This window comes from Microcaecilia unicolor, chromosome 12 (genome assembly GCF_901765095.1).
Source record: "Microcaecilia unicolor chromosome 12, aMicUni1.1, whole genome shotgun sequence".
Lineage (NCBI taxonomy): Eukaryota > Metazoa > Chordata > Amphibia > Gymnophiona > Siphonopidae > Microcaecilia > Microcaecilia unicolor.
In genome coordinates this window covers 55,823,595-55,831,188 of record NC_044042.1, presented here as the reverse complement: position 1 = coordinate 55,831,188, position 7,594 = coordinate 55,823,595, and the positions used below count along the sequence as shown (strand labels likewise).

General features: G+C 46.0%; 1 long non-coding RNA gene across 2 annotated transcripts; it reads left to right on the top strand.

Annotated features, from left to right (window-relative positions):
• The first annotated feature begins 625 nt into the window (after positions 1-625).
• LOC115481318 lies at positions 626-7,351 on the top strand. Of its 2 annotated transcripts, none has more exons than XR_003943950.1 (3): positions 626-650; positions 7,047-7,124; positions 7,209-7,351. It is a non-coding gene; the product is annotated as an uncharacterized LOC115481318 (long non-coding RNA). The 2 variants fall into 2 exon arrangements; XR_003943949.1 differs by lacking the exon at positions 626-650 and adding an exon at positions 651-701.
• Positions 7,352-7,594: the final 243 nt, after the last annotated feature.

Below are 7,594 nucleotides of genomic sequence, written 5' to 3'. Positions count from 1 at the left end.
AAAACAGCAGATCGTGAGGATAAAAACCAAAACCACCAAAATATATTTGCCACATATAAAGTAAAGAGTTAAAAGCCCGATACAACCATGTTTTGCCCTACTAAGGGCTTCGTCAAGGGCTGTTAAGACTCAGAGATGTAATCAAAGTGTATCACCTACCGGAAAAGACTTCTGTTCAGATAGCAGCAGCGCTTTTCATCTTCATGATCTGCCGTCTTTTCATTGATTCTGGATCTTTTGGATTGTCTGCCTGTTTGTTTTCTGCAAATCTGTTGTACATGTATTAATTTGTAGGTTAGTGTGTGCTAAATCAATTTTGCATGGATAACATTTTTTAAACACACATTAATAAACTGAATACAGGGTAATTAACCAAATGCTTGTTAACAAATGTACATCCTGAAGGGTTTACATAAATGGTAAGGGAATGGGATTTGATATATTGATTTTCTGTGGTTACAATCAAACTGTTTTACATATTATATACAGTTTTTATTTTGTAGCTGGGGCAATGGAGGAGGGTTAAGTGTCTTGCCCAGAGTCACAAGGAGCTACAGTGGGAATCGAGCTGCACATCCCATTATGCTCAGTCCAAAAAATGAAGTTGGCAGAAATCCGGAACTGGCTTAAAATCTCCCTTCTGGAACTGGGTAACTTGGAAGCTCCAAATTCTCACCATGGTGACTGTGAAATTACAACAGGTTAAAAAATAAAATGACATAAAAGGGATTATGATGTTACTAAGAAAAATTAAGATGACAACAATATTTTTTTTTATTCTTGTTTTGTTTTTAGTTCAGTCATCAATAAAATGATTTCAATTAAAAGGCAATATTCACATTTATATTGGCATATACACGAGTGGCATAGCCAGACCTGGTAGTATGGATGGACCCAGAGTTAATTGGGTGTACCCTTCCACACCCCCCACCATAGATATATAAAATGCAAGAGTTTTTCATCCTTCTTCTCAGCCCCCTGGCATCCCACATCTCTCCCTCTCTTTCTCCCCCATCTGCCTGTGGACCGATAACTGCCCCTCTCTTTAAACCCCCCCCCCCAGTGTACCTCAGAGGCGTCTGGCGGCCACAGTGATTCATTTTTGCTGTCTGCACTAGCCCCGGCAGGCTTCCCTCCGTCACGTCCCACCAGTGAGGAAACAGGAAGTGACATCAGTGAAGTTGTGACACATCAGAGAGAAGCCTGTGGGGCCAGCACAGGTAGCCAATATGAATTGCTGCGGCCACCGGCCACCTCTGAAATACACCAAGGAGGGAGAGGAGGGAAGGGATTAGAGATAAGAGATGGAGAGAGGTGAGTGAAGCACCGCCCAGGTCCACCTGTAGCTATGCCACTGATATACTGTAAATGCAAAAATACTTTTGTAAATTTAACTCCCAAGGGGATAATTCTCTATAGATTGCCTAAAGGTATGCATTGGGATGATGCATGCTAAGCATGAATTTTATATCAGCAATTGCACACACAATTGCCATTATAGAATACTAGCATAAGTCCACATTTACACATTTAACTTTAGACAATAGCACTTAGGCTGGCTCTATGGCTGACGTAAATGCTTGTGCCTAACTGTGGCAATTAGATACATAAATGCTAGTATTCTATAATCTATGTGCTTTACTGCTAGACATGCCCCTGACCACCCCCCCATGCAATTGTGTGTTCTGGATTTTGTGTCTCAATTGATAGAATACCAACTAATGTCAGTTATGTGCGCAACTGCTAATTAGCATCAAGTAACTCCAGTTAAGACCAATTTTTGCCAGTTGGTTGTTAATGCCAATTAACAGCTAATTAAGCTATTAAATTACACACAACTGACATTATTCTATAACGTGTGTGCAGCTTTGCGTGCTGTGTGAAATTGTGTGCGTACATTTATAGATTTAACAGGCAAATGTCCTTTAGTCAGTTGAAAACCCACTTAGGCAGATTCAGCCGTGCTACCTGCATAAACACCCAAGTAAGGTTTTCACAATAAGCCCCAACATCCCCAAACCAAAATGCAATGATTTTCATAAGTTTAATGATGCAAATTTGATGGTGATTTTCACAAAATTTTTAAAGCCACACTACTGCCTTGGAGTTGATCTGCTATTATAAAACACATTTGAGTGTCCCCTGTGACCTTTCATCTGGGGCCCCTCCTGGAAGTGTTGGTAGCCTCTGTCTCAGGTAGCTTCTCTTCCAGTTTTGCCTCAAGTCAGGGTCAGTAGTGTTAGGTGCTTAAATACCAAAGTATCACTGGAGTGAAGGCCTTTCACTAATAAAAACATATGTGGTTAGCAGATAAGGAGCTTTTGATGCACTCAGCCTGCTTGGTTTCTTCCTGCCTATTTGGTCACTGTAGACCCCAGAGCTTGACCTCCAGTCATCAGAGCTGGCCTTAGGGGTGGGAAAACAGGGCAATTGCCCTAGGCCCCCATGACACTGGGGGACCCTAACCTGCCTGAGGTTGAAAGAGGGACAATCTGCAAGCATGTTTTGGGCCCCCTCCCTATCATCTACCCTGGGCCCCATCATGTCTAGAACTAGCCCTGCCAATCATCTTCTTCCCTAATGGTCATGGTCCTCCCTCTTCTTCCTCCCTCCCTCTTACTGCTCACCTTCTGCGTCTATCCCTCCAGGCATCAATTACCCTCTCAGCAAAACCCATCTTCCATTGCTAACAACCTCTCAATCCTTATTTACAGCAGGTTGGTACAAACTGCATCGAAGGGTTTGAAAGGAGAAGTGCAGCAGCTTAAAAGAAATGCTGAGCTGAACATCCAAGAAAAAGATATTGATTTTTTTTGTATGTATTGTGAAATCAAAGAGAGAATTAAAAAAAAATGTTTTTCAGAAGGAGCTTCTTCAGATCTGTTGTACATTCTGTTCCATGTCTCTGCCCCCTCGCTGTTCTCTGTCCCTCCTCCTCCCACCTCCACTTCCTGGTTCTCTTTAGTCATTTATGGTGAAGCCTCAATTAGCCCCTACAGAGTCACCACTAGCCCAGCCCATTCTCCTGGAATCTGTGTGCTATAGCTTTCTGATAAGGGTGGGCAGGATAATAATGTTCATTTGTGCTCTGTTCTAGTGCTTTATAAAATAAATAATACACATTTTGGTTAACTCTAGTGGATATTCACCCTGCTGACCTTGTCCACAGCCCATTCCTCTAGCCCTGGCTTTTTCTGACCTCCTACATCAGATGCCCTCAGCAGGGGACCACATGATTTCAACATATGTCTGATTTACACCAAGAGAAACGTGGTGCAAATGCTTGCACCTAAGTTAGGCACAGATCCAACCTTATTCAATAATTACACTTGTAACTGAAAGAAATGCCCCTGATGTGCCCATGACCAGGGGCGTAGCCAGACTTCGGCAGGAGGGGGGTCCAGAGCCCAGGTGAACGGGCACATTCTAGCCCCCCCCCCGGCACAGCCGACCCCCTCCGCCATTGCCACCCCCCGCTGCCGCCGCTGCCATCACTGACTTTGCCCTCCTGCCGACGACCCTCTCGACCCCCTCCCGCCGCCAACCCTTCCCCGCCGCCTCAGTCATCGCCTACCTTTGCTGGTGAGGGACCCCGATCCCCGCCAGCCGAGGTCCTCTTGCTTCCTGCGCAAGGCTTCGTTCTGTTTCTGATGTTCTGCATGTTGTATGTGCAGGATGTCAGACTCACTGAAACAGAACAAAGCCTTGATCTGCAAGGCTTTGTTCCGTGTCTGTGAGTCTGACGTCTGGAAACAGAACGAAGCCTTCCGCGGGAAGCAAGAGGACCTCGGCTGGCGGGGGTGGGGTCCCCCGCCAGCAAAGGTAGCCCACGGCGACGGCGGGGGAGGGTTGGCGGCGGGAGGGGGGGTCGAGAGGGTCATCGGCAGGGGGGTCCAGGACCAAATCTACGGGGGCCCAGGCCCTCGTGGCCCCACGTAGCTGCGCCCCTGCCCATGACTCTCCCATTTCCACACCCTGTCTCCAGTTCCTGCTTGCTGGCCTCCAGTTCCTGTCTGCCTGTCTTCTGTTCCCACCCTGCCTTGCCTCCAGTTCTATTCCTGCCTTGTCTCCAGCCCCAGCCGTGATTTGTCTCCAGACCCAGCCTTGCTGCCTTGTCTCCAGTATCAGCCTTGCCATATCTCCAACCTACCTTGCCAGCCTTGCCTTTCTTCAGTCCGAGCTGGCTTTGCCTAGTTCTTCACCTAGTATTGTGCCTAGCCCAAGTGACTCACCTGCCACTAGCTGGTGCCCGGCGCTGGCCCAAGGGCTCATCTTCCCTGAGCCGTGACACGATATCTAGGAAGTAGGACTGATGTCTCATGTATGACGAGCTAGCTGCCTTTGGTTACAGAAAGGAAAGGACATTAAGAAGTAGAGATTGGCTCTCGTTTGCCATATAGGAAATGCTAGTGATGCATCCTATGTTAATTCATGTTATTACCAAATGAAAATGAGTAGAAAAAACATTTTCCCCCAGATTCTATATATGACGCCCAAAATTGTGTGCCCAATTTTGGGCAAGTTGGACACACATTTTAATTACGTAACAAGCTGATAACTAGTAATAATTGGGTGCTAACAACTAATTACTGCAATTGCATTTGCATCTTCCTAAGTGCTACTCTATAAAGATGAGTACACATCAGTGGCGTAGATACTGTATGTGGGGCCAGGGGGGCCTGGGACCCCGTAGATTTGGCCCTGGACCCCCCGCTGATGACCCTCTCAACCCCCCTCCCGCTGCCAACCCTCCCCCGCCATCGCCGTGGGCTACTTTTGCTGGCGGGGTCCCCAATCCCCGCCAGCCGAGGTGGTCCTCTTCTTCCTCCGAAGGCTTCGTTCTGTTTCTGACATCCTGCACGTTGTTGTACGTGCAGGACGTCAGACTCACAGAAACAGAACGAAGCCTTGCAGATCAGCTGATCTGCAAGGCTTCATTCTGTTTCTGTGAGTCTGATGTCCTGCATGTTCTACGTGCAGGACTTCAGAAAGAGAACGAAGCCTTTGGAGGAAGAAGAGGACCTCCTCGGCTGGCGGGGATTGGGGACCCTGCCAGCAAAGGTAACTCACGGCGATGGCAGGGGAGGGTTGGCAGCAGGAGGGGGGGTTGAAAGGGTCGTCAGCAGGGGTCGTCAAAGTTGGCAGTGGCTGGGGGGGGGGGGGCTAAAATGCGCCCCCTCACCTCGGGCTCTGGCCCCCTCTCCTGCCGAAGTCTGGCTACGCCCCTGGTACACATATCTTTTAATGCAAGGATTTACACCAGGTTTCAACTGGTATAAATCCTCCCTCACAAAGCTGGACACAGATCCCGGCACTGTGTGCTATTCTACAAACAGTGCCCAACTCAGAGTGCCATTTATAAAACAGCGCTCAGCATAGATTTTTCGGCACTTACATTTGGGTGTCATTTACTGAATGTAGTCCCTTTTGAGTACTGTCATTCGCTATGTGGAAATAGTGTGCGCTATGTTGAAATTGTATTCACTCTTTCTTGATACTGGAACCACCACATATGTGTGAGCCATTGAACAAGTGCAAAATAGTGCATATTCACAAATTCAGGAAAAGAGTGCAGCCTTTTCTGAAATAGTGTGCCCTCCTATCACATAGTGGACAAGATTCTATATAACACATTTTAAATTTATTTATTTATTTGTAGCATTTGTATCCCACATTTCCCCACCTATTTGCAGGCTCAATGTGGCTTACATTGTTCCGTAATGGTGATCACCAATTCCGGAAAAATAGAAATACATAGTTAAGGTGGAGGAGACAGAGTGGGTTAGGTATTCAGTTAAAGAAAGTTCATTTTCATAATAAGAAATAAAAGGTATTGGATTAAACTTCATTCGTGATAAACTAGCTTGAACAATCAGGAATATTAAAACTTCAAATCATGATAAATTAGTATGGACAATCAGGAAATAAAGAGTTATTTAGGCGCATCACAATAACGCGTGTAGCACTATTTTATAAACTGTGTCTATAGTAAGATGCGGCAGGGTCTCTCTCTCCTACTCCTGTCGGGACCCGCAGGAGAGAGAGAACTCTGGTGTCATGGCCGGGACCCCCTTGGAGGCTGAGGAGGACCCAGAGGAGCAACTCCAGCGCTGCTCTTCTGCCCAGCTGAGTGGCTGCTTTTCCTCTCACGGCGCATGCTCGGTTTCGAAACCGAGCATGTCCTGAGAGAAAAAGCAGCCGCAGGGGCAAGCAATCGGCAGAAAAGCAGCACTGGAAGATGTCTTCTGCTGGCAGGGCCTCGGGATCCCCACCAGCCAATAAGGTATTTTGCAGCAGTGATCTAGGGGGGGGGGGGGCTGCAGCCCCTCCCTGGGCCCGGTGGCGTCAGCCCTGCTCCAGGTCTAGTTCAGTCTCTTGGTGGCCCTTTTTCAGCTATGCAAGTTGGAATTTACATGCGCCTCTTTTTAGAATATGCCTAAAAGGAAGCACGCGTAAATTCTAATTATTGCCAATTAGTGATAATTGGTTATCCATCAGTTATACTAATTGGCTTGTTACTCAATCGAGTAGCACATATAAATTGGTTGTGCACCCAATTTAATGCATGCTAGGAGTAGCCTAGTGGTTAGTGCAGCAGAATTTGATCCTGGGGAACTGGGTTCAATTCCCACTGCAGCTCCTTGTGACTCTGGGCAAGTCACTTAATCCTCCATTGGCCCTGGTACAAAATAAGTACTTGAATATATGTAAACTACTTTGAATGTAGTTGCAAAAAACCTCAGAAAGGTGGTATATCAAGTCCCATGTCCCTTTATATAAAATCTGGGGGAGTGCATTATTTCCAAAGACTGTGCACTATTATTGGAACATGACAAAAGAAGAAAATGGCCAAACAAGAATGAATAAAGTAAACAACACGGGAAATGACACAAAATGAAAATTTTCTGGCTACTCATCCCTATTAAGGAGTAACTTGTTGACATTGTTAAGGCTTGCCCCTCATGCTTCTCATTGCCTGATTTTCCTTTTTCTCCGTTTCTTTCCTTTCTCATACTCCTGCTCCTGCCTTCTGTTTCTTGGTGCAGATTTTACAGTTTGAGGCATTATTCAACATGCATGAGGTGATGCAACAAGACAAATCGGATTAAATATGGCTGGAGCTGGTGAGTCAGAATTATTAAAAGTAGCAGGTGCTCCTACTTTGCCCAATTAACCTTACTACCTTTGAGTCTCTTGCTCTCTTTCAGAAATGTATTTCTTTTCCAAGATGCTGTCCTTCTATTTCCATACCACCCATGGTGATTGCTGACTGGATCCTCAGTTAATCTACCAAGTCAGCTGTAAATATAGGGTTTTGTGCAGTAATAGATCTGTATACGAAAGCACGGCTTAGCCATATATGGACCTACATATAAATTTTGCAATTGTGCAAAACTTAAAGAAAATGTTTTCCCTACTAGTTTTTTTTTTGTTTTGTATGGTGTCTGGATGGAGATGAGCAGATCTGTTTTTGAAATGAACACATGTGTCTGCATGTGGTGATGGTACACGTGAACTGACATGTATGTGTGTGTGTGTGTGTGTGTGTGTGTGTGTGTGCGCGCGCGCATGCACGTGCTGAAATTTGCAACTG